This window comes from Thamnophis elegans, chromosome 14, assembly GCF_009769535.1.
Source record: "Thamnophis elegans isolate rThaEle1 chromosome 14, rThaEle1.pri, whole genome shotgun sequence".
Classification (NCBI taxonomy): Eukaryota; Metazoa; Chordata; class Lepidosauria; order Squamata; family Colubridae; genus Thamnophis; species Thamnophis elegans.
The window spans coordinates 9,928,340-9,954,524 of record NC_045554.1 but is presented as its reverse complement, the minus strand read 5'-3'; the positions used below and the strand labels follow the sequence as shown (position 1 = coordinate 9,954,524).

Below are 26,185 nucleotides of genomic sequence, written 5' to 3'. Positions count from 1 at the left end.
GCATTTTCCGCATTGGTGTTTTGTTCTACACATCCCACATGGACTATCTTCAAGACCGTTGCATCTCTGAATGTATCTTGAATTTGATTTTGAAGACATTGGGAAACCTGGTCGGGAAATATCTCCAAGATGTCCCTTCCGAGTCATGGGTTGTCTAGTTGTGCTAAAAATGAGCTTTCAATTTGATGGGGATGTGATTAAAGGAAGAGGGCCAAGAATGCTGTTGTGTATTTTTACAGAAACCCATCCATCTATGTTCAGGGAGGCCTGTATACCATCTGCCTGCAAAATACTGTCTTTTTCCAAATTCTGGAGGTCTTACCAAGCAGTGAATCCCATCAGTAATTGGTTAGATATCGCTGGGGAGAGTTATTGGCATGGGCCGGTTATATTTCTAATTGCTATGCAACATCTGAAGTCTAAGGCCAGCTAACCACTTGAGGGACAGCAGAGCCAAAAGCTAACTCATAACTGGATCACGTTACTTACTGCTGGCTCAAAGCATCAAATGCCTCTGGGATGGGTTTGCCTATCCAGAGTGCTTAACTCTGAAGTGAATATAGTTAACAGTGTTAATAGATTATCTTGACGGGTATTACGTTTCTACTTCTAGAGCAAAGTTAAACACAGCCCTCTTGACAAATTACCAACTTATATGGCCACAATTACCAGTAAAGGATATTGCGCTAAAGAGATTCAGAATATTTCAATGCAGAATATTTCAATATGCAGTCAAATCAATCATCGTTCATATTAGCCTTTATATCCCCCAATGGTCAGGAAGGAGCTATTGGAATCCTCCTTCAGAAGAAATAAAGAAGAGAAATGGAAACTGAAATATCTGGCACTGTACTATAATACCTCAGTTCCCGAATATATTATATTAGGATTTTCAATGCTGTCAGAATAGATTTCAAAAAGAAGCCAATATAATTGAAATAGACGTGAGGAAGGCAGACCTTGACCTAAAATTTTGGAAAAGGAAATTATAAAGGATTTTGATAATACTGCTGTGATGGGTGCTACAAGGATGAAATCCAATATTAGTCTTTCAACAGTGCAAGAGGACTTTTTTTTAAAAAAGAGTGCAAGGTTTGTATATATACAATTGCTTGCACAGAGTAATTTCACATTCCCGCCTTCCATCCAATTAAGATCTACAGAAAAATTATTTCAATCTCTTCAGCAGAAAAACTTCCCGCAATAAAGAAGACATCTTAATGGTTAAATACTCAAAATTGCATTAAAACATCTCGCACTTGCGGCAGCGGTAGAATTATATAGTGTAAGATTTTCAGTTAACACATAGCACCAAGCAGCTACTTGAAAAGCAGCTATTCCTATACACCGGATTTACGCCCCGTTCCTTAAATTTCTTACTAAACCCCCAAATAAAGGGGGACACATTGAAGAATGAGGCTCATTTACGTTCTACTCCATCCCGAAGGCCTCTTCTTCAGTTGATCGATGGTTCTTCCGTCTCATTGAGAAGGGGAGCTGTGTCAACAGACGGTTGGGCCACTGCCTCAGTTGGGGAGCGTTGGTCGAGCGGTTCAACATGCCACCCTGGGAATTCATAGAATTTGGGAAAGTTTGGTGAAAGTTGAACCTTTATGGACCTTAGTCCAGGGTAAGGGATTCCCCCTTGTAATCGGCCAAGATGGATTCTTACCTGCTTCTTATCTACTATGTTAAGGCAGACAGAGGTGCCAATGCAAGCGATGGTGTTGGCCAGCATGAAGATCATCATCTGTTGCCAGCGCCATAAGGGGATCTTCAGTTCACTGGCAAAGGTTTTTTTAAAAAAAGAAAAACATTACTGGCCTGAATATGGAGCAAGAGGAACAAGCCCAAGCATTTACATCATATCGCATTAGTTCCGTAAGATACAGATGGTCCTGACTTATAGCAGTTCACTTAGTAACCGTTTGAACGGACTTGAAAAGGGGACTTATGATCCTTGTTCACATTTATGACATTGCAATATCCCTGCAGTCACGTGTAAACTCTTAACTTTCATAAGCAGAAAGACAGTTACTACCTGGACTTTGTTCCCAAAATCCGTCCCACGATCACATTAGAGAGTCCGATACCGATCATTTGCACGGACGTCGCCACCCCATAGCCGTTCCCAACGTTGCTTGAGGAACCACAAGCGGAATTGAAGGCCACATGCTGGCCTGAACAAAAGAGAGTTGAAAAGACAGTCCGGAGAAATGGTGTGAGGAAAAAAATCCACTTTTGCAGGAAGGAAGACTCAAACTTCACAGTAGCTTCATCTCGGAGGAAACAATCGGATGAAAGCCAAGTTTCTCAACCTTAATAGCTTGAAGATGTGCGGACTTCAACTCCCAAAATTCCCTAGCCGGTCCATGCATTTTAAGATGGCTAAGGTTGAGAAATGCTGAGATGAACTTGTTAAAGAGTCCAGAATAAACAGGAGTTCTTATCAACAACTCGTAAGTGATCACAAGATCCCAACCTTCTTCTAAAGCCTCTGTTTACTGATAATCACAATGGGATGCCACAGATTAGGCTGCTTATGTCAGGGGTCTCCAATCTTGGCAACTTTTTAAGAATTGTGGACTTCAACTCTGATCTACAAGTTTTAAATGCCATCTTTTACATTTCGGACTTCAGGCCTGCCACATTTTCTACTGTAGAAAAATGGGAGGGGGGATTATATAGAGTGTGGGTGATATATAGTCAAAATAACATTCCTTTCTCAGAAAGTCAAGGCCATCTTGCCCTGCAGCTGCGATGGTGTGACTGGGAGGCATCTCCAGTTTTTGATGGTGCCTGATTGGACAATGTGATGGGCATGTGGGCTGGGCAGGGACTTGGACTTTCTTTTGGGTGGGGAAAACATGGAAGCTTTCAGATTTGGGCTTTCCCAGATGTGCCCATAACGACATTTCTAATAAAAATGGAACTTTTAAGAAACTCGGAGTCTTCTTTTGTTGTGGGTGTTACTTGGAACCCTGACATTAGTTAGTCAGTTTACTTTATTGTCCATGCACCTTGTACAACAAAATCAAGTGCGATCTTCAGTGTACAATGACAGTTCAGATTATGGTGTTAAGGAATCATGTGCAGTGATTAAGCACAACATCAGGTGGTGGCTGGTTTCCTCATTGACTTCACTTGAATTAAAGTTGTTAAGATTGGAGGTCCCTGGATAGACGGACTCATTCTATTCCCACTAACAGGAGCCAACTCATTTCTCAGGAGCGCTTAACCTCCCAGACACTTAAATTTGGATTCCTGCAACGAGCAGAAATTAGACTCTACGTGCTCCATGACCTCCGATTCTAAAACAGTTGAAGCCAGCAGTGGAATGTGAGACTCAGCAAAATCAAAATCCCGCTTAAATTGCCTGCCAGATAGTTCTCCTGCTCTGACTCGCTTTCTCCTCGCCTCCTCCTAACCTTTTCTCTCTAAAGAAGAACCCGGCAACATGGGACAAAGTTAGGTCAATACCAGAAATTTCCCCCTGGCTGAAAAGTTGAGTAGAAATCAGGAGAGAATCAATACATGAACAGCTCTGAAAACTTACAGCTGCAAAGGAGTAGGTGATTCCTAACCAGATGGTGGAGACTAGTGGGGGAACGAAGGTGAAGGCCAAGAGAGCAAATACGGGCAACGTGAGCACCGCACAGCCAACAGCAAACACCCTCAGCCCGATATAATCCTGGAAAAAAGCAGAAAGAGAAATGAGAGCCAGCATCAAGCTTTGGGAGAAGGTGAGTTCTAGTCTTGCCTTAGACAGCTGGATGATCTTGGGCCAGTCACACTCTCTCAGCTCTAGGAAGAAGTGAAGGACCAAGCATTTCTGAAATCTTGTCAAGGAAACTGCAGTCACTAAGCCAGCACTGAGCTGAAGACACACATGCGTGCATGCACACAGATCACAAATAGGGTGATGTCAATGCATTCGGCTTATTGGGGCCACACAGAAATCTAGCTTTAAAAAATGTAATTCACATTTTTGTTAGAACAATGAATCAGTGGAACAGCTTGCCTCCAGAAGTTGTGAATGCTCCAACACTGGAAGTTGTAAAGAAGACATTGGATAACCATGTCTGAATTTAATTAATTTAATTTAATTTTAATTTAATTTATTATATTTATATGCCGCCCTTTTCCCCCGAAGGGGACTCAGGGCGGCTAACAAATCAAATCAGGGAAGGGGGGGGGGTACAGACAAAAATAAAAAATAAACGATACATAACAATACATAATTTAAAAACACACGACAGTCATACCATTCAAGATGGGGGCAACAGCTCTTTAGCCCAGGCCTGTCGGAACAGCCAGGTTTTAAGGGCTTTGCGGAAGGCCTGGAGGGTGGTGAGGGTTCGAATCTCCATGGGGATTCGTTCCAAAGGTGGTGTAGGGTTTCCGGCCTAAGCAGGAGGTTGGACTAGAAGACCTCCAAGGTCCCTTCCAACTCCGTTATTCTATTCTATTTTTCAAAACCACAAACTTCTAAACCCCACCCCCAAAAAAACCTACCCTCTAAAAGAAAAGGAATGAATTATACCATTTCCCAAAATTTGTTCCCCAAATATTTTTTTCCAGTGATGATTTGATGACTTCGAGATTAATTACATCGGGGCTAACCAGAGAGGGGGGGGACAGGACAGTTTTTGTCCATGTCGTACTCACATTTCGGAACAGGGCAGCAAAAACTCAATGCAGCCTTCGCCCCAGAAAAAGTCGCACACCTTGTTCTTTATTCTTTTCAGGCTTCTTTGTTCCCATTTGCACAATTTTATGGATTGCCTTTACGGGTTGCTCCACAAAGGCAAACGGAGGCAAATGCCCCATCAACCTATTGCCCCATTTCTACCCTCGAGTCTTAAAACCATCCTTCAAACTTACAATCAGTATGCCAACGGCCGCCGAGAGCACAAGAGAGCTGTCGTAAACCGCTCCAGCTATATATGCAGCTGCCTGTTGACTGTAGCCAGGATACTTATCTTGGATAAACTTACTAGAAAAAGAGAAATGGAAAGGGGACAGTAGAAAGAAAACCCATTAGGCCTCCAGATCAGATTATTTGACACTGATGTGGAGATGGGAAAAAAAGCATCATCCTTATACAAACAAGTCAACTCTTCTAAATTGATCATTTAGTGTTTTTAATAGCCGTTGGTGACATGGTTCAGTTCTAAGATTCCGCCTTTGGCAAGCGAAACCAAAGTCTAGACAATTTTCCAAGCAACCTGAGAACCTCATATGTTAATGTTATGTTAATGTTAATGTTTATTTTATTATATGCTGCCCTTTCCCCCCGAAGGGGACTCAGGGCGGCTCACAACTCAACCAAGGGAGGGGGTGCAGACAAAAATTAAAACGACACGCAATTTAAAACATACAACAGTCATACCATTCGAGAAGGGGGTAGAAGCTTTTTAGCCCCAGGCCTGTCGGAATAGCCAGGTTTTAAGGGCTTTGCGGAAGGTCTGGAGGGTGGTGAGGGTTCGAATCTCCACGGGAGTTCGTTCCAGAGGGTCGGAGCGGCCACAGAGAAGGCTCTCCTCCAGATAGTCGCCAGTCGACACTGGCCAGTGGATGGAATTCGGAGGAGGCCTAATCTGTGGGATCTAATCGGTCTAGAGGAGGTAATTGGCAGCAGGCGGTCTCTCAAGTACCAAGGTGGAAGGACACAACTACCCTGTTTCACCCAAAATAAGACCTTCCCGGATAATAAGCCCCAATCGGTCTTTTGAGTGCATGCACTAAAATAAACCCTCCCCCGAAAATAAGACCTCCCCTAAAATATTTAAACTCATACACAGCTGGTCCCCGCCATATCCTGGGGCAGGGAAGGGGGAAACGTACCCCAGGCGCCCCACATGTACCTGCCATCCACGCAGAATGGCTTCGTGGAGGCTGCTCTCGCAAATCCTGGCTACCGCGCCCCTTCTCTTAGTGGCGGCCGTAAAAGAACGGCAGGCCCAGCAATGCCAGGGCTGGTAAGAGTGTGCCAGAAAAAGAGACAGAACTTCCGTCCCTCTCTGGGTCAGCTGATCCACAGGCTGAGGTTAAAGGGCCTCCTGCACCTCAAAAATAATAAGGTCTCCCGAAAATAAGGCCAAACGCTTATTTGGGGGGGGGGGTTCAGAAGAAAATAAGACCCTGTCTTTTTCAGGGAAACACGGTAATATGGTGTTTTCATTGTGAACTTAAGAGAAATTTCCCAACCTTATCCTAGTTGTCTGACGGCAAACCTATGACATGCGTGCCGGAAGTGGCACACAGAGCCATCTTTCTGGGCACACTCGCCGTCGTCCGTTGCTTTTTCGGTTTCTGATGTGCGCATGCATGCCGGACAGCTGGTCTTCACATGTGCATGCATACCAGAAAGTGAAAGCTCAGCTTCCCAGAGCATGCATGCGCCACGGGACTGCTCTTCCGTTTTCTGGCTTTCAGAGAGCTCCTGGGGGCTGAGGAGGGCAGAATGAACTCAATTTTAAACCCCCCTGCCCCAGGAGCACTCTATAAACTTCCTAGAGGCTATCCATGCCCTTTTTTAAAAAAAATGGGCCTGTTTTTGCAAAAACAGTCTGTTTTTTGCTCATTCCCCCCCCCCCCCAGCGCTCTGTAGCCCACTAAAGGCTGTTCACCTTTTTTTGAGAAAAAATGGGTACGTTTTTGCAAAAACAGGCCGGTTTTTGGAGGTTTGCAGAGTGCAAAAACTTTTTTTATTTGCCTCTTCAAAACCTTGCTGCGTCTTATACTCCGGTGCATCCTATACTCCGAAAAATACGGTAGTGATTCATCCAAAGGCAGCACTAGCTTGATGATTGATTATTCGCCAAGTATTCAATAACTATTGCTTCACACAGTGCTGGAAAGGACCATTCTATGACCCAACTTTGCTCAGGTCTCAACAAGTATAGAAATCTCCACCAGGGGATTCCTAGCTTCTAACTTTTAACATTTGCACAAAACCAGATGCAAAATTCAGATGTTCCGCGTTGTCCTTGGTTAGCATCTAGCCTCATCTTTCCTATTTCTCTCTCCCCACCACCCCAAAAAATCAATATTTCTATTTTGCTGGTTTAGAAAAATCAAGCAGGAGACTTGTCGAGATCGCACAAATTTGAAAGTGTCAAGGAAAGCATCCCTAAGACAATCAGCTCCTTCTTTGGAAGAAGCTGCAACAATGGACAGAAAAGCCACAGCTAGCATTTTGGGTCCAAGGACTGCACAGGAAGCTGGCTGGTGGAAGCTTTGTAGGGTGAGGGTGGGCATCCCCAGAATCAGCATCCTTCAGACCTTGTTCTTTCTCTTCAAAACTATTTTCACTGGTTCCTTTGACTGATCTTTACTTAAAATTCATGTCACCGGGGCTTGAATCAGCGGCATTAAAGCATGCCTAGAAATGATTTGTCGGTCAAGAACATCTTGGAAATCCAAGGGATCACAGCTACTTCCCAACTTACTTGCTTCTTACTGCAATATGGGTGACTGTTCTGACCCCCCTCGTCCCACACCAACAAACTCTGAGCCAAAGATAAGTTACAGCATTTAATTAACAGACAGACAGGTCCTTGGCAGCAAACCGGCACAGACAAGCTTGGGCAGCAATCCACACAGATAAGCCGTGGCAGCAATCCAGCCTGCCAAGCTCAATAATGTTCTCCAACATTAGTTCCTGCGTTGACTACTGCAAAAGGGGTGTTTGCACAAGCAGTCCTTTTATAGTCTGGAGAGGAGCCTAATTACCACCACTGTGTGCAATTACCTCCTGTACTTGCGCAACTGTTCCTGACGCCTATTAGCTCTTCGGTGCGGGCATCCAGGAACAACTCACTGCTGACGTCAGGATCACACTCCCTTGTTTCCCCCCCCATTGGTCCAATGCTCAGGGAGCCTCTTGGTGGCCAACCAGCCTCTCTGCGCCCTGCTCGAAGTCAGAACCCTGTCCAGGGTACTCCACATCCTCCAGAGCTGACTCATAGGGCCCCTGCTGTCGGAATCTGGTGGCAGCTCCAATGGCTCCTGCTGGGCCACAACAGGTGACCAAATAGCTTGACCAAATTAGCTCTGTTTTAAAACTTCTCTCAGCTGCTTTATAAACAGCTGTGGTGGCAAAGTGGTTAGAATGCAGTATTGCAGGCTAACTCTGCTGACTGTCAGCAGTTCGATCCTGACCAGCTCACAGTCGATTCAGCCTTCCGTCCTTCTGAAGTTGCTAAAATAAAGATCCAGATGATTTGGGGGCAATATGCCGACTCTATAAACCGCTTCGAGAGGGCTGTAAAGCACTGTGAAGCGGTATATAGTCTAAGTGCTATTGCTACTGCCGTATTGATCTCGGAAACTGTATAAAAAGGAGTCATGTGTGAGTCATGTTTATCCCTGAATTCCTATTTTGTGGAAGCCGGCACAGCAGTATCTACAAAGAAGATCAGAAGATCTCTACAACTGGAGAACCCATCCTCTTTAAGGAAATTCAATTGTTCTTTGTTGTAACATAAGTGTAGGCATGCAAAGGTATGCTGGAACACTATGCGAATCAGCAGTAATCACTTACCATAAGGTCAGAGATTACAAACTTGTTAACTCTCAGCACTAAGTAGGGCAGAGGTCACCACCTGCTGACTCTGCAGTATTAAGTGGGTCAGAAGTTTGCATGCTGACTCTGCAGTATTAAGTAGGGGTCGAAGTTTGCATGCTAGTAAAGATTTATTTGCTGACTATGGGCATTCTCTAGGTTCAGAGGTCTACATGGAAGTAAATGAGTTACCATATACCATAGACTTGTACAACCATGATTGGTCCACATAGACCATGTGACTCCACCCTTTCTTTGTGTATGCTCAATAAAAGAGTCATCCAGACTATGCTCTGGGTCGTCTCATCCCGAGAGAAGACTCGTGTCCGTGTCTTCCTTCATCATTGGCTCATAGGCGACCCGCGGAAATCGCAGTTCTTCCTGATAAGGTACTGTATTTTTCAGACTATAAGACACAGAGTATAAGACGCACCCGATTTTGAAAGAGGTAAAGAAAAACAGTTTTTGCCCTCCCCAACCCCCAAGAGCACTTTGTAGGCCTCCCAAACCCTCTGCGCGCCCATTTTTGTGAAAAACAGGGCCATTTTTTGCAAAAACAGGATGTGCAGGGTGGGGTTTCGGGAGGCCAAGAATGACTGTATTCGGTGTATGAGACACACCAACATTTCCACCTTCTTTTAGGAGGGTAGGGGAGGGTGCTTATACTCCAAAACTATGGTACTTTCTCATCTATTTGTCAATCCAAACTGCCCATCTTCCTTACAGAGGGACTCCTGTTTTAACTCCATTCAATCAATTTGTGTCATGTAAGGAGTTTTCCTTTCCTTCTTGAGCTTCACCCCGATTCTCGGGGGGGGGGAACACTGCACGCTCCGGGATTGCTCCATTCTTGCCAACAGCCAAGTCTTTCCCACTTTGCAAAATGAAAAGGTTTACCTTGCATCGGCCACAAATGGGAAGATCCCATTGTAGAAGAACATTATAGTTAGCACCAAAAGCCAGTAGCGAAGCGGTAAGTGCCGGATATCTTGAACTTTCTGGAAGTTAAAAATAAACGGCGCATTAATTACCTGCAACCACAGCTCTGAGGATTAGCTCTCTTAAAGGCAGCTCTCTCCAGCCCAGTGGCTCTCAAGCTTTTCTTACTATGAGCCCCCTTTAAATACCTGTTGTGGCCATGCATCCCCATGATTAAAATATTCACGTTTCTTCAAGGCTTGTGGACTCTGTGATGATATTGCGCCTCCCTTCCAAGGGATCGCGGACCACAGGTTGAGAGCCATTGCTCTAGCCCTGTGATGGCGAACCTATGACACGCGTGCTAGAAGTAGCACACATAAGGCCTCTCTGTGGCATGCATGCCATCGCCAGCTGCTCTTCTGGTTTCCGGCACGCACGCGCATCGGCCAGCTGGTCTTCACAGGCGCTGGAGCACCTGTAAATGGCCTGAAAGTAGGCCGTTTTGGGAGGGGGGCATTTTGGGCCGTTTTCAGACCAAAAACCAGGCATGCGCATCAGGGTGGGTGGGTGGGTTCCTGCCGCATTACTGCTGGTTCGGCGCACAATTTTTTTTTGCAAAGTCCCGGCAAACAGATTTTCATGAGGTTTTATAACTACAGACCTGATCAAGCTTGGAGAGCTGCCAGGCTGATATCTTCCAAACGCCATGCTGTAGCAGCAATTACTTGGCAAGAAGTCAGGAACAGATCTTCACCCTATGAATTGACTAATTGTCTCCTGTAAATTCCCCTCCCCTTTTGTTCCTTTTTATTCCCTATGGGAGGGCCATTCATCGTCCACATGTGCCTTTACTCCCCAGTCGACCTGTTCTTTAGCTGTTCCCTTCTCCTGGCAGCTCTGCACATGTGCACACTGGGAACAGGCTCCAGCTGTTCGTCTGCCTCACTGATGTCGACTCTGAAGGCAGCTGATAACTGGCATACGGTTCTGGCCCCTCTCTGCCTCCGACACAGAGCCCTCATCAGAGCCTTCCCCAGATTCCAAGACTGGCCCATGTTCCTCCCCAACTCCTACTGTCTGAATCTACCGCCATCTCGCTGGACACTGGCGCCACAACACATTTGCATTTAAAGTACCAGAGACCCAGAGGAAATAAACTGAGGAAGAACGAAGCTTTTCTCCTATAGAAGGCAACACTTGAACTACATTTGCAAGATCAATCTCCCACCCACCACAGGCAAATCAACCAGCAAAACAAGGGGAGTACCAGATGTTCATATTAATCTATCCTTAACACAGTTCATTTAGTTTTGGCTCAGAGCGTTCTTTAAGGCCACCCAACTAGCTTATTCCACAAAAGCATCAACAACGGCTTTAGCAGAATGTAAGAACTGAGTCAGAAGGCAAAGCCAATAAGTATTCAGAATCCCAAAGCCATTCGAAACACACACACACACACCCGCAATCCTCTCCTTTCCAGAGATAGGAAAACTGGGCGAGCACAATCAGCTTTAAATGTTTGACATCTCTCTGGACTGTCAGCATCATGAATGACTGGCATCCGAAAGATGATAAAAATAAAGCAGAAGTTGCCCGTCCCGACATCCACCCTAACTTACCACTTTCTTGGACTCTTGCTGGAGAACTCCATCCAAGCCGAGCTGCTTGGTGCCCACTTTGTCCAGCACGCTAACGGTGATGGCTGAAATAAAGCCCAGCACGCATAACAAAGCTCCTGTGAACAGAGACAACCAATGGTTAGAACCTCCATCAATGGTGGACCTTATGATTGGCATGAAGCTCTTTAGATCTTGGCAACCTTTGTGTCAACTCTGAAGGGAACCTGGCAGAGGCCATCTTTTGCTGCCTCATAGTTGCCATGAACTCTGAAGGGTGGGGAGGGAGGGGGAAGTAGACAGACTGGCTAGCAGTCAAAACAAAAGCTTTCTTGTGGGAACCAAGGTCATTCCAATGAGTTGAAGGAGGAGAGGAGCGAGCAAGCAGCCTGTCAACTACTTAATTGGACAATGTGACCTTGGGGAGGGAAACCACTGCGCTTTTAATTAGGCTGAAACCGCAAGAAACTTTAGAGTTGGTTTTACCAGCTGTGCTGATATGATGTATCCAATAAACATGTTCTTTGATGAATCTCTGTCTCAGAGTTCTGCTTTTGGTGGATGCGTTACTAGGAACCCTGATATATTATTTTTGGTCAAAAGTTTTTTATTTTTTAATGATACATATAATCCAAAGTATACCAGTATCTTAACAAGCAGTTTTTGAGTATTCAGTAATATATCAATTCCTTTTGCCACTAAGCCTTTCAATTTTTATTTGCTCTTCTGCTTTCCATACACCATATTACAGTCGATTTCATCTTCAACTCTCCCTCTCTCTTCCTCCCTACCTTCTTTCTTCCCTCTGCCTTCTCACTCTTCTCTACTTCCCCTTGCTCTCTTCTCTCTCTCTTTCCACACCTTTCCTCTTCCTTCCCTCCTTCTATTTCCCTCTCCTATATCCTTCTTCTCTTCTCTTTACCGCCCTTCCTTCTCTATTTTACATGGTGTTTTGCCTTTTAGCAAACCGCATTTGGTATCAATGGCATTAATAATTGTATTCTCAAAGAAAAAAATCCATATTGCTAGTTTTTCTTTTAGAGTATACCTAATGTTTGTAAAGCATATGCTATTGTGAACTTCAATTAACTGTAACATTGAAATGTAATATGTGTGTATGGTTAGAAAGGATTGCAAGCAAAAAAGAATCAAGGTAAACTAATTAAGGTGCATAAAAAGTAGTAGGTTATAATAATGGAAGGTGAAATGATTATGCCGGGTTACAAACAAGAAAAACATTAGTTGGAAAGTTATTAGAGGAAGGTGGAAAATGGAGGGAAAAGATGGAAATACGCCTAATAATATATAGTTAAAATCATAAGATGATATAAATGGGGGGCTTAATGATGTAAAAGTATTAACAGCATTATGAGGATGGCAGGAAATTTGAATCCGTCTTGCACTGCGTCCAAAAAGAGGTTGTTACGGGGGGACGGGAAACAAATGGAACCCGGACACTTTGTATTCAAAGCATCAAATATAGTATCATGCTCCAAGAGAAACTCACCTCCCCAAAGGGTCCACTGGATCCCAAAATGGCTCTCAAACTGCTGGGTGAAAAAGAAGTTGAGGACGCTGCCAAGGCGGGAGAAAGAGAGCGTCAGGCCAAAGGCAAGCGCCAGCTCCTTCCCCTTGAACCAAAAGGCCGTGATGCGGTTCTGCACAACTCAAAACGCAGAAGAGAGATCAGTGTCACTCAACGGGCTGTAACATAAAGTCTCAGGACAGAGCAATGCAGAGGGCGGCATTTTTTCCTGAACTTTATAAAACCCCGGTGCCTCCATTAAGGAGGCAAGCAGGACACTTGAAGCATAAAAAAGAATGGAAAGAAAGGAAGGATAGAAGAAGAATAGAAAGAAGTTAAGAGGTAGGGAAAGAAGGAAGGAGAAAGAAAAGAAAAAAGAAGAAAGAAAGAAAGAAGAAGAAAGAGGAGAAAGAAAGAAGGGAAAAAGGGAAGAAAGAAAGCGAGAGAAGAAGAAAAGAAAAGAAAGGTAGGAAAGAAAAAGGAAGAAAAGAAAAGAAGGAAAGAAAGAAAGAAAAAGAAGAGTGGTAGGGGAAGAGAAAGAAGAAAGGAGAGGAAAAAAAGGTAGAAAGAACGGAAGGAAAAGAAAAAAAGAAGAAAGAAAGAAAAAAAGACAAAAGAAAGATAGGAAAGAGAAAGAAAAGGAGAGAAAGAAGAAAAAGGTAGGGAAGAAAGGAAGGAAGAAAAAAGAACAAAAATAAAGAAAGATGAAAGGAAGAAAGAAAAGAAAGACCGGATAGGGAAAGATGAAAAAAAGAAATAAAAGAAAAGGGAAAAGAAAGAAAAAAAAGGATGAGGAGGGAACAGGAAAAAAAAAGAAAAGAAAGAAAAAAGGAAAAGAGAAGGGAAAGAAAGAGAAAAAGAAAGAAAGAAAGAAGTAGGGAAAGAGAAAGAAAGAAGAGAGAAAGAAAAGGTAGGGAAAGGAAGGAAGGAAAAGAAAAAAGAAAAATAAGGAAAGAAAGAATGAAAGAAAGAAAAAAGAGAGGTAGGGAAAGAGAGAGAAATAAGAGAAATAAAAGAAAGGTAGGGTAAGAACGAAAGAGAAAGAAAGAGGTAGGGAAAGAGAAAGAAGAGAGAGAAAGAAAAGGGAAAGAGAGAGAAAAAAGAAAAAGAAAGGGAAAAAAGGAACAAGAGAAAGATAAAGGAAGAAAGGAGAAAGAAAGTTAAATACTATGAAGAAAGAATACACAGCAAAAATAAAATCCATTCTAGTCTATTTTAATAAAGTCCCCTGGGACTGGCTGCCTAGAATTCATTGGATTTATTGGGTGTCCAATAAATAAATGTTGAAACATCTTTCAAAATGCTCATCCCTTCCCTTTTGAATCAACAATTTCCCCACATGCAGCATTAACATCCACAGACTTAAACCAGATTCCCCATCTTGCCTGGAATGGAAGGTCTTGGTGAGCTGCCTACCAGAGCATAACGATGGTACCTCTCTGGGGTCCATAATTAAGCTGCCCTTTGTATAAAAATGCCCTCTTGATATCAGAATTATCTTTCCACGGCAGTCTGAACTTGTTTTGTACATGGTAAGAGTGGATGAGTAACTTCCACTGCTTTTCTCTCTGCATGTAATGCACAATTTCTACTTTCTATATCATCTTATTGATGCTTCTGTCTGCCAAGAAGCTCACTTGGCTTTAGGCTGAAGACTTCGCAAGAGCCTCTTACCCGAATGCTACGCTGAATGAGAATAATGGGTTTTTTTCCGCATCATTATCATATTATTTCATCTCCCACTAATCTTCTTTCTTAATTTATTTTCCCAGAATTGGACAAGAAAGCAACCATTTAGAGATCTCAATTGACACTGGTTTCATTTGCATTCTCTGTTATATTATTTCTGAAGGTGGCAAGGGTTTAAATGCTGCTATTTCAATTGTCTACACTTGAAGCTATACATTTCATTTATAAATTAAAACAAAGCCGCATCACTTTTCCACTGAAAAAAAAAGGCATAATTTTGGAGATCATAGCAAACATTCATAGGCTTCCATTCCCCTATAAGACAAATGTTCTATGGAGAGGGCCCTGCTCGTCCCTTACTTGTAAGCGATCCATTTCCAGAACCAAAAAGCAATCTGCCAGTTACATCAGAGGCAAGAGGTACGGAGTTCCTTTTAGATGAGAGCCCAGTGCAAAAACGGACGATCCCAAGACAGTCAGAAACGAGAAGACAAAGACACCAACTATAGAGAGGAGGAGAAAAAAACGTATAAGGGAAAAATTATACAGGCAAAACATGTGGCTTTTATAACAGGCACGTGAATTGGAATCGGAGAGGTGGAATAAGCGAAATACCACTCACGCTTCATCATGAAATCTCCAGAACCATAAAACCTACAAACTTGAAATTTGGCACGTATGTTCCTCTTAGCTTGATAAGAAAGGAGTTTTTGAAATGGCCATCAGATCATTAGTATTTCTAATATTATTATTAACACACTCTGATGCTAAGGAGTTAGATGTTCTACTCTCCTCCCCACCTGAAAAGAACTCTGTTTCAACTGCCAGGGCATGACTCATCAGGCCTGCAGGCTGGGATGAGGACCAAGGGGCAAGCCTGAGGGAGAGAAGGGGATAAGATAGGAGAGGCTTCTGTGGGGCAAGCCTGGGGGAGAGAAGGGGATAGGAGAGAAGAGAGGATTCTGTGGGGAGAGCCTGAGGGAGAGAAGGGGAGAGGAGAGGCCAATCGTAACTACTCATTAATGTTCAAGCTTTAACTGTCAATTTATCAAGTCTGATCGCATAGTTCTGTAGCGAAGCACGGGTATCCAACTGACTAGTTTTAAATATCCGAAACAAAGCTTATTTTCAAAAATACATCCCAAACCAGAACTGAGTCCTTTATACATTTTGAGCATTCAATGTACACAGATAGACGTGGCTGAAGCAAATCCTTCTATTTCACATTTAAAAGCTCCTTGTGAAAATTCTCGGACACAGATCAATGCCAATAACCTTCCGGAAATGCAACTCTTCATCATGCATGAACAGTGCAGAAAAGGTCTTCTTCTTTAGCCAGCTGGATTTGAGAAGAACATACAGAACAGTCTCTCCACCCCAAGCCCCAGATGATCTCAGAGAGAGGGCAAGCCAAGTGGTAAAGAAAACAACGGCACAGTCACCCGGGTTGAGATGGGCAGGCACAGAAATTAAATAAATAGTTCAGTTCCTCCAAACTTACAGCGATTTCCAAGTTTGTCAATCAGGAAGCCAGCCACAATCACCCCAGTGCATTACTAAGAGAACAAAAAAATAATAAATCACAAGGAGGAGGTGGAGATAATAGTATTATGTGTGTGTGAGAGAGAGAGACGAAGAGAGAGAGAGACAGAGAAAGACTGACTCACGTCCAGGCATAGATGGCATATAGAAGATTGTATTGTTCGGGAGTCATTCCAAGCCCTTCCACACAATCAGTTGTTGCATTATGTTCTGTGCCATTGTGTTGAGTTCCGTTGGGGCAGGTTAGATTCTGGAGGACAAATCAGAAGGAAAACAAAGTTATCAATATCAGAAATTATAAAGGAGCCAAGATGAAATACATCCTGATTTATAGTGAGGCCCACCTGCATATTTGTTCCAGATAATTAGATAACTCCATTCCTTGCACAAGGTGTTTTTGCTTGTTAGGTTTTGGCCATGTGTATCGAAGGAACGCACTATGCAGCTATTAGCGCTCTTCTAATCAAGATTTATGGCTTAGTGTGATTTGACAGCCCAGTCAATCTAACTATATAAATGGCTATGTGTGTGTGTGTATGTGTGTGTGTTCCAGCATAACTCTGGAACACCTCAAGCAATTTCAACCAAACTTGGTACACAGATGACTTACCCTCTGGAGACAAATACTGTGGGGAGTAAGACACCCCTAACACTCCTCGAGATGTTCTATTAAGATGCAGCCTGTTGTGTCTTAAAATGACTTCTACTGTACTGCCGTAAAATGGCTTCTACTGTACAGCGCAGTGGAGTTGCCACAGTAATGGCTTCACAGTATTCCACAAGGGATTCCCTCTGATAAGGCGGACAATCCAACAATTTCTGGACATTTTCCCCTTATAATAAGTACCGAGGCAATGCCGGGTTATTGGCTAGTTATCAATAAAGCATAGTTTAAAAACCATAACTTAGTACAATGTGTGAAGCCGGTATGTAGCAATATGTAAAAAGCAGGACCTGAGTCTTATGAATGGAAAACAAATGAAGTTGCTACATCAGCTATCAAAAATGTGGCCTGGCGTTCCCACAGTGCAGAGTTTCTTGAATTCCTACATATACCTTTGATAATTCAGGTACGGAAACAGCTGAAATGTTCATTGTTAATCTCTGCAGCTCTGGAAAGATTTGGATTGAAAAAGGCTTGGAAACTTTGCACCTCTAATCTATTTGCTGAAATCAAACAGGGTCATCTAACTTCTAACACGGTCAGAGAGAAAAGGGGGTGGGGAGACACTCACCCTTGAAACTGTTCTTGCAAGACACTGGGAATGTCAAAACAGAAGTAGGAGCCAAAGGTCAAGAGACAGTTGAAGAAAAGCACAAGGAATCTGTAATAAGCTGCAAAGGGAAATCAAGTGTTAGAATGGTAGAAAAGCTATGTGCAATTACTGTTAAAAATTTAAAAAGCATGGTAATTTCCCCAGGATTTTGATTTCCAATGGCACCAGGAATCTGAACGACTGTATAATGCCCAGACATTGTACTTGTTTACACAAACATACACTAATTGTGGTTCTGATTTGTTTTACTTCCCAAAGACTGGGATGTAATACACTGAGGCCCACTTTTTCATGTTAACGGTAAAGGTTCCCCTCACACACATGTGCTAGTCGTTCCTGACTCTAGGAGGTGGTGCTCATCTCCATTTCAAAGCCGAAGAGCCAGCGCTGTCCAAAGATGTCTCCGTGGTCATGTGACTAAACGCTGAAGGCGCATGGAACGCTGTTACCTTCCCACCAAAGATAGTTCCTATTTTTCTACTTGCATTTTTACATGCTTTCGAACTGCTAGGTTGGCAGAGCTGGGACAAGTAATGGGAGCTCGCTCCGTTACGCAGTGCTAGAGATTCGAACAGCCAAACTGCCGACCTTTCTGATCAACAAGCTCAGCGTCTTAGCCACTGACCCACCGCGTCCCTATTTTTCATGTTAAGTGAGCAGCAAAAACCACAAGGAGGCCCTTTATATTGTTGAATAAATTTACATTTACATATAATTTGGAAGGCATTTATTGCAAATATTTGTTCTACTGTATTTTAGCTACAAGTAATCCTTCATTTACGACCGATTCGTTTAACGACTATTGGAACGTGCAATGGCACTGAAAAAAAGTGACTTCTGAGTGGTCCTTGCACTTATGACCATCACAGCATCCCAGTCACATGATCAAAATTTGGGCTCTTGGCAACTGGCATGTACTCATTACAGTTTCAGCATCCCAGGGTCACATGATCTCCGTTTATGGCCTTCCCGGCCTGCTTCCGATGAACCAAGTCAACAGGCAAAGTCAGTTAATTGTTGCGGCAGAAAAGATTGAATAATTGGATGCAACTGATTTAACAATCCCTTTGTTCCGCTACGGAAATTCTGGTCCTAATTGCAATCTATTGAGGGGTGCCTGTACTTTTGTGTATTGTGTCTTTCATTCTTGCCATCCATAAAAATTCAAATAAAATAAACTAAAACTTGCATTCCAGCTGACACCCAATCTGTGATTTTAATCACTGGGACTTGCCAGATGCAAAGGCCCAAATACCCCAGCACAGGCTTAATCCAGCCCAAAGATCCCCTAATCCCACATCCTGTTCCACATGATAATATTAGATTAACAGAGTTGGAAGGGACGTTGTAGGTCATCTAGTCCACCTCCACCCCATCAGGCAGGAAACCCTACACCATTTCCGACAAATGGCAGTCCAATCTCTTCCTGAAAGTGGGATACTTCCAACCTCAAAGCAATGCCACTGCTCCCTTCCAAGTGTTCTCATTAGGGGCCTCTTATTCTTTCTGATCTTGCTTTTTGTTTTTGCGTTTAACATTTTTAATAGAATAGAAAAAGATTAGAATAGAATAGAATAGAACAGAACAAAACAGAACAGGAATTAATACAATAGAAAATAGAAATGAACAGAATAGAATAGAATTCTTGATTGGTCAAGTGTGATTGGATACACAAGGAATTTGTCTTTGGCACATATGCTCTCAGTGTACATAAAGAAAATAAAATAGAATACATTAAGAATCATAAGATACAATACTTAGCGGTAGTCATAGGTTACTAATAAGCAATTAAATTATACTAGGAAACAAATAAACAATATAAATGTTAAAGATACAAGCAAGATGGTTATAGTCATAGGTGGAAAGAAATAGGTATTAGGAAAGAGAGAGATACTAGGAACGATGAAGACTAATAGTAATGCAGCCTCAGTGAATAGTTTGACAGTGTTGTGTGGAATTAGTTGTTTAACAGAGTGATGGGGGGGGGAACTGTCTTTGTGTCTAGTTGTTCTGGTGTGCAGTGCCCTATAGAGTAATTTTGAGAGTAGGAAACAATTTATGTCCAGGATGCGAGGGGTCTGTAGATATCTTCCCATGCCTTTTATATTTAATGCCTTTTATATAATCCCTTTTATATTTAATGCCTTTTGTATTTAATGCCTTTTATATTTATATTTTAATTGCAAAGGTCGCTTTTCGGACTGAGAAGATGAGCAGTGCATCACACCCACACCGCTCAACAGGCATGCTAAGTAGAATGAACATCCCAGCCATGGAGAGTTAGTTGTCCCCCTGGTTGCCTCTTTTGGGAATCCGCCCCAGGGAGATTTCCACCACCTCTTCTCCTCTTCTTCTCCTCCTGCCCCGGATCGGAGCCAGCAGACCTCCTCCTCCAGCCCCTGCCCACGTAACCCCAAGGAAATCACGTGCAGAATTCTCACGGGGTTGAGATCTGGGACCGATCTGAGCATCAGACTAGTCCTCAATGCAGAAAAAGGGGGGGCTCTGAGCATACGCAGAGCGCGCCTGGCAGCCTGCACGAAGGAGGCGTCCCGTGACGGCCGGTTCCCCGCTGCATCGGAGCTCGGGGTTCGCGCTCCGGCTCACCTTTCTCGGCCGCCGCTTCCGCCATCGCTCCGATTCCCAGCTGTCCGACTCCGCTTCTCCCAAGGCATCAATAGCCCCGCCCCTGGCCCCGCCCACCATCCCCGGGACCGAGGCCCCGCCCCTTCCCTCCAGCCACGCTTTGTTCCTCACTGGCCCACATTTCGCCCCGCCTACTATTCAGCCCTCCCTACGTGAGCTCGGACGAAACTCCGCCCTTCTGTCTCGTGACGTGAAACTCCGCCCTCCTTCCCCTCCCCGCCTCCCTTATAACGCGTCCCCGTATTTGTAATCGGAGCTTTGGCTCCAAACCACGCCTCCCTCCCTGCCTCTGCAGTTGCAAGCTCCACCCCTGCAGTTGACGCCTTTGGATGCTTTGGAGGCTCCTCTGCCCCGCCCCTCAGCGTGAAGCTCCTCCTCCTTGGAGTGGGCCGTTCCCGCCTTTTCTGAGGCGGCGCATTTGCCTCTCGCCAGGCGAGGGAGGTGGATGTTTGTACGTGAACGGCGGGAAGCCTTTCCAGCGTTCCTTTATTCACAGAAAACGCCCCAGAAACTATTATTATATTTGCTCATTTATTATTACAGTGCAAAACCAATCATAAAATCATTGGCTTTAATTTAAAACGTGTCCTATGTGTATTTGCAAACTCCTTTCTAATTTTATATATTTCTGTTTTATTTTTCTTTGTGTACATTGAGAGTATATACATCAAAAGCAAATTTCTTGTGTGTCCAATCACACTTGCCCAATAAAAGAATTCTATTCTATTCCAAAAAGACTTTTTAAGGACATTTTTTTCCTTCAGTGTCTTGCATCAATAGAAAAAAAATATCAAGCAATGTGTTTTAACAGACAAACAGTATCATTAAACTGTTCTAAACAGTTATTTTCAGGAAAGAACTCATAAATTAAATTTTAAATAACAAGTCTTTTTTTTTCAAGGATACATTGAGCAGATACAGTAACTTTTAAATGTATCTTCAAGAAAGCTCAAACAATCACACACTTTCTAAACAATTTGTCATGTTGTCACTGAGAGTAGATAGTGGGATGGGCAGGATATAAACTTATTAAATGATATTTTCACTTGCTATTAATTTGAAAACATTATTTCCTGATTATATTTTTCAAAACATTCCACAAATTACTTTCTCTTCGGTGGAAAAGGCCAACATCAAAGTCAATGAAATGCATTTGAATTAAATATTGGGTGTTTCCTTGATGTTACTTACCCACGTGGGAAAGAAAAATGAAAGGAGCAGAAGAGAAATAAAATGGAAATGAAAAGCAGAAGATAAAAATGAAGACTGGAGGTAGAAAAAAAAAGAAAAAGAGGGAAAGAAAAGAACGTCCTACCTGCCAATGACTATTTCAGCTTCAACTGAAATAATACACGGGGAAACAATCGATACAAACTCAAGGTAAACTGCTCCAAACTCGATTGCAGAAAATACAACTTCAGCAACAGAGGGTCAACGCCTGGAATGCACTACCTGACTCTGTTGTTACATCCCCAAACCCCAATAACGTTAAACTTAGACTGACCCCATTCATAAGAGGTCTGTAAGGTAAGGGGCATGCATAAGTGCACCAGCGTACCTATTGTCCCTCACCTACTGTCTCCATTTATTCGTACCCACTTACTGTTTTCGTATGTATGTTTCTACTTACACCTGTTATCTTTTACATGTTTGACAAACTAAATAAAAAAATAAAATAAAAGCCTTCCAATCGCAATAAACAAAGCTCATTAAGGAATGCAGATGATGGTATCAAGTTGATTTTGGGAGCCATTAAGAGCATCTCTGGTTAATGCTTCAAAGTAAACAAACAAACAAAATAAAACAAATGAAGCAACAACATGGAAGAAAGCAATGCAAAATCATGTCCGTATTGTAGGGAAAGCAGAATGTTCATGAGGTCACCTGTTCTCGACTTGAGAGTATCCAAAGCTTTACTTGCCCTCTTTAATATATCAGGGTAAAAGTCTTATTGATGTTTTTTTTTTTTGCTTATTTTGTAGTTGGAGAAGGCTGCTGGGGATACCATGGACTGCCAAGAAAACAAATAAATGGATCATCAGACCGGTCAATCTTGATTCCTTACCCAAGGAACAGATAACCAAGCTCAAGTTACCGTGGTTTGAACATCTTATCTGAACATCTACTCTCTGGAGAAGTATACAATGCCAGGGAAGATAGAAGAAAAGGGAAGAAGACAACCAAGGTAAAGGTAAGGTAAATTTGCACAATTAAATTGATGATAGGTGCACCATTGGAAAAGCAGTAGGACCAAGTCTGGGACAGATGATCCTTGAAAAAAAACCTGTGTGGTTGGTAAGAGGCGCCATCAACTTGATATCATATAATTCATTAAACTGTTTTGCAGAGTTTGCTTCCACATAAATATGATGTAAAGGGACGCTGTGGCTCAGTGGCTAAAGCGCTGAACTTGTTTATCAGAAAGGTCGGGAGTTCGAATCCCTAGCACTGTGTAACGGAGTGAGCTCCCATTGAAGCGGATACGCTTCAAAGTGCTAGTCGTAACTTATAAAGCCCTTCATGGTATTGGACCTGGGTACTTGAGAGACCGCCTGCTGCCAATTACCTCCCAAAGACCCATCAGATCACACAGGGTCAGCCTCCTCCGGGTTCCGTCCACCAGCCAATGCCATCTGGCTACTACCCGGGGGAGGGCCTTCTCTGTAGCAGCTCCGGCCCTTTGGAATGAACTCCCCGCGGAGATCCGGACCCTCACCTCTCTCCAGGCCTTCCGGAAAGCCATCAAAACCTGGCTGTGCCAGCAGGCCTGGGGTTGATGAGTTCCCCTCCCCTCTCGACTGGTATGGCTGTGTGATTTTCGTGTATTTTAATTATGTGTACTGTTGTTTATGTTCCCTTTCCCCTTTGAGTTGTTCGCCGCCCTGAGTCCCTCCTGGAGAAGGGCGGCATACAAATAAACCAAAACTAAACTAAACTAAACTAAACTTGTCCCAACTTCTGCCAACTTAGTAGTTTGAAAGCATGTAAAAATGCAAGTAGAAAAATAGGGACCATCTTTGGTGGGAAGGCAACATATTTCCGTGGGCCTTCGACATTTAGTCATGCCGGCCACATGACCACGGAGACATCTTTGGACAGCGCTGGCTCTTTGGCGTTGAAACGGAGATGAGCACCACCCCCTAGAGTCGGGAATGACTAGCACATATGTGTGAGGGTAACCTTTACCTTTTTACTATATACATAGATTGTATTTTTATGCAGTATGCCCTTGGGGTGTTGTTTTCTGCATTGGTCCTTTGAAAATAATATCGCCTTGGAGGTCTGCAGGGCTTCTACATTGCCCATCTTTAAGAGGAGTTTTAAAAATAGCTTTTTCTGCAGGTTTTGAATTGGATAGACAAGCCCCTTTGTTATTGGAAACACGATTGAAGGACTTTACTCCTAAATAGTTGCTTTTATTGATCCTGTTTTGTACAGAATTTTGTTTGCTTCAACCTTGTCAGGAATCATCTGGACAAGAGTGGGCTAGACATAAATTTGTTATTTTAATATTATATAAAAATCCAAGTGCATACATGTAATAAAGACAGACAGAAGGGGGGAAATCACAATAAAATCAGAGAATAACAATAAACCCCGAAGTGACAATAGCCATATTAAAATCTTCCTTAGAACTATGTTCCTCCAACAACTTGAAGGATGTGATTCCTTTACTGAGAAGAAAAAAAGCATCATAAGTGGGATATTACTGTCCATAAAATCATTTTTATAGCCTCACCTGTCCATGAGATGCGGCATGAAAAAGAATGTTAGATAACGAAGTACATTTGAAGCAGGCCACCTTATTGCTTTTTGCTTTCTCAAAAACCAATAAACCACTTGGCTTTGTAGATGGCAGTTCAGGACAAATGATTAAAGCAGCCAGGAGATGGAGACAGCAGGGGGAAAAATGGAGCTTTGGTATAGGAGAAGTGTCTTTTGAGCCAAACCTTATTTTCATCTCTAAAATATTGGAGGGATGATATCTTGGTATCTCTTCTGGAAAGCATGTGGTCTTAGTACAGGTAGTCCTCGACTTACAACAGTTCATTTAGTAACTGTTCAAAGTTACAACAGCATTGAAAAAGTGACTTACGGCTGTTTTTCACACTTATGACCATAGCAGCATTCTCCACGGTCGCGTAATCAAAATTTGGATGCTTGGGAACTGATTCATATTTATGACGGTCACAGTGTCCCGGGGTCATGTGATCCTCTTTTACGACCTTCTGACAAGCAAAGTCAATGAGGCAGCCAGATTCACTTAACAACCGTGTTCCTAACTGAACAGCTGCAGTGATTTGCTTAACGGTGGTGGCAAGAAAGGTAGTAAAATGGAGTAAAACTCACTTAACAAATGTTTCACTTAGCAACATAAATTTTTGGGCTTAATTGTGGTCATAAGTCAAGGACTACCCGTATCTAGAGCTTATTTAAATTTTGAAACTGTTTTTAACGTGTAAGGAAAGCATTCTAGTCAGTTATTGCTTGGCAGTACAATCATATTGCAAAATATAACTTATTTAATTCAGTGTTATTACCCCGTTTCCCTGAAAATAAGACCTCCCCAGATAATAATAAGCCCAATCGGGCTTTTGAGTGCATGCGCTAAAATAAGCCCTTCCAAAAAATATTTCAGCACAGCAGCAGCCATGAGGTGACCACGCTCGCCACCTCCTGCACCTCAAAAATAATAAGATCTCCCCCAAAATAAGGCCAAGCGCTTATTTCAGGGGTCAAAAGAAAATAAAACCCCGTCTTATTTGCAGGGAAATACAGCACTTAGTATTTAACTACTTCTTCCAGTCTGATGTTTTTCCAATTCCTTCAAGTGCAAAAACATTTATGCATTTTTTTGCTTAAAAGGCAACACACAATTTTTTTTGTGCCATTTCCAGTGCTCTTCCCGTTTCATCTTTCTTTCCCTTTCTATGCATCTGTAAAATCCCTGTTATTCCTCAGAAATGGTTTGATCTCCTCCGCCTGTTATCTTCTCTGATACTTTTGCATAGAAAAAATAGGGTTGAACTATGTCCTGTAGCAAAGCTTTGCATTGTAGAAAAATTGCCTCTCCATAACTACATGCACTGTGCCAGTCAGCTATTGATATAATTGTACAACCTCAGAGGTTTCTTTTAATCAATGTTCCTAGCATTTGGAAAGCTTCAAGGACACAGTTAAGGAAGAAGTACTTAAGTAAAATCACTGGCTGGGCCTTGCACCAAAGAGCTTCTATGAAAAACAGCTTTCTTTTGTCCTGTTTCTTCTGTATATTTTGGAATATAAGAGAATGCAGTGTATGTTACATTGCAACCTCATCATGCAATGTTCTAACAAAGTTTCTAGGATGTATACACGATAGATTGTATTAGTAGAAACTAATCAATCCTTTTAAATTAAATTAAAATGACGTGTGTATAATCACATACATGGGACATATAAGAAGATAAATATGTTACTGCTTTTTCCCCAAACTTTCTTATTGTATTATCTTCTCTTTATCAGTCAAAATTCTCTCTGATTCATATAGCTTTCTTTTAGAGTTAGTTACTGCACCGGTTATTTGCTGCTTCATTGTGATGACTCAGTTTTCATTTCTAGGCCCAAATGGCCTAAGCAAAACCTAAGGGAAGAGGAGAACAGCTGCAAATACGTTTTTTCCCCTCAATCAGTCTCAAATCCAATTAAATTCTGAAGCTCCCCACCAGGCTGAGGAATCATTTCATTTCAGGCATGATCACTCAGAGCCATGGAAAAATCTAACTAGATTATATCACATCCCTTCTTTCTTCTGTTTTCTGTATTGCTGCTCTTAAAGAAGACCCTTTTAAAAAACCCAGTTATGTGTAAAAGGGAAAAGTGCGACTTCTGAATGGTATTGATCTTCATAAATCAACGGGAAAGGGTATTCCTGCCAGCAAATATGTCCCCTCCCACAGAGGTAATGCTGTGAGCCTGTGATTTCCAACAATCATGAGACAAGGGAGCTGTCCAGCAGAGAGAGAGAGAGGGAAAAAAAGGAAGGCAGGGAGGAGCTGTCCAGCTAAGTAGGCAGAATGGTGAGCAGAGAGTAAGTACAGATCAGACAGAAGAAGCTTACAAGAATAAGAGACGGATATAGAATAGAATAAAATAGAATAGAATAGATAGAAGAATTCTTTATTGGCAAAGTGTGATTGGACACACAAGGAATTTGTCTTTGGTGCATAAGCTCCCAGTGTACATAAAGAAAAAAAAATAGAATACATTCATCAACAATCATAAGATGCAGCACTTAGTGATAGTCATAGGTTACTAATAAGCAATCAAATCATACTAGGAAAGAAATAAAACAATACACATTTTAAAGATACAAGCAATATGGTTATAGTCATAAGTGGGAAGAAATAAGTACTAGGAA

At 42.6% G+C, this 26,185-nt stretch overlaps 1 pseudogene; it reads right to left on the bottom strand.

Annotated features, from left to right (window-relative positions):
* Positions 1 to 236: 236 nt before the first annotated feature.
* Positions 237 to 19,827, bottom strand: LOC116517438 (annotated as a pseudogene).
* Between the last annotated feature and the right edge of the window lie 6,358 nt (positions 19,828 to 26,185).